This window comes from Olea europaea, unplaced genomic scaffold (genome assembly GCF_002742605.1).
Source record: "Olea europaea var. sylvestris unplaced genomic scaffold, O_europaea_v1 scaffold44, whole genome shotgun sequence".
Lineage (NCBI taxonomy): Eukaryota > Viridiplantae > Streptophyta > Magnoliopsida > Lamiales > Oleaceae > Olea > Olea europaea.
The window spans coordinates 51,663-53,649 of record NW_019262707.1 but is presented as its reverse complement, the minus strand read 5'-3'; positions in this window follow the sequence as shown (position 1 = coordinate 53,649).

Here is a 1,987-nt window from a genome sequence, read left to right as displayed (position 1 = left end):
TGATGCAAGTGTCAAACAACGTGACAAAAACCAGTGTACAAATAGCAAAATTCAATGGGTTAGAACCTTGCTACATGTACACTATGGTGTACATTTTAGTTTACACTTTACCACGTGACATTACCCTGTTGGAGTGTTTAAATTTCAAACAGTATTCCCATCCAGTTGACACTTGACAACAATGCAAGTCTCAAACAACATGTCAAAAATCAGTGCACAAATAGTAAAGTCCTATTGGAGAGAACCTTGCTACATGTACACTATGGTGCGCACTCTTTAGTTTACCCTTCGCCATGTGACATTACCTCGTTGGATAGTATAAATTTTCATACAAATAGCGAAGTTCAATCGTTAAGAACCTCGCAACATGTACACTATGTTGTACACACTTTATTTACACTTTGTCACGCGACGTTGCCATGTTAAACAGTATAAATTTCAAATAGTTTTCCCATCTAATTGGCACTAGACAACAATGCAAGTGTCTAACAACGTGTCAAAAATCAATGTACAAATAGCAATGTTCAATCAGTAAGAACCTTATGACAAGTATACTATGGTGTACACTTTGATTTACACTTTACCACGTGTCATTACCTTGATGGACAGTTTAATTTTCGAACAGTTTTCCCATCCAATTGACACTTGACAAAAATGGAATTGTCTAACAACGTGTCAAAAATCAGTGTACAAATATCAAAGTTCAATCGGTAAGAACCTTGCTACATATACGCTATGGTGTACACTTTAACTTACACTTTGCTACGTGACATTACCCTGTCGGGCAGCTTAAATTTCAAACAGTTTTCCATCCAATTGACACTTGACAACAACGAAAGTGTCAAACAACGTGTTAAAAATCAGTGTACAAATAGCAGAGCTCAATCGGTAAGAACTATACTACATGTACACTATGGTGTACACATTTTAGTTTACACTTTTCCACGTGACATTACCCTGTTGGACAGCTTAAATTTCAAACATTTTTCCCATCCAATTGACACTTGACAAAAATGCAAGTATCAAACAACGTGTCAAAAATCAGTGTACAAATAGCAAAGCTCAATCAGTATGAACCTTAGTACATGTACACTTTAGTTTACACTATACCACATGACATTACCCTATTGGACAGTTTAAATTCTAAATAGTTTTCCCATCTAATTGACACTTGACAACAATGTAAGTGTCAAACAACGTGTCAAAAATATGTGGACAAATAGCATAGTTCCATCAGTAAGAACCTTACTAGATGTACACTTTAGTTTCCACTTTACCACGTGACATTACCCTGTTGGATAGTTTAAATTTTATGCAATTTTCCCATACAATTAATGCTTGACAACAATGCAAGTGTCAAAAATCAGTGTACAAATAGCAAAGTTCAATCGGTAAGAATCTTGCTACATGTACACTATGGTGTACACTTTAGTTTACACTTTGCCATGTGTCATTGTCCAGTTGGACAGTTTAGATTTCAAACAGTTTTTCTATCCAATTGACACTAGACAACCATGCAAGTATCAAACAACGTGTCAAAAATTAGTGTACAAATAGCAAAATTCAATTGGTAAGAACCCCGCGACATGTACACTGTGGTGTACACTTTAATTTATACTTTACCACGTGTCATTACCCTGTTGGACAGTTTAAATTTTAAACAACTTTCCCATCCAATCGACACTTGACAATAATGCAAGTGTCAAACAACATGTCAAAAATCAGTGTACATAAAGGAAAGTTCAATCGGTAAGAACTTTGTCACATGTACACTTTAGTCTACCACGTGACATTACCCTGTTGGACTGTTTAAATTTTTAACAGTTTTCCCATTCCATTGACACTTGACAATAATGAAAGTGTCAAACAACGTGTCAAAAATCAGTGTAGAAATAACAAAGTTCAATCGGTAAGAACCTTGCTACATGTACACTATGGTGTACACTTTAATTTACACTTTGCCATGTTACATTACCCTATTGGCCAA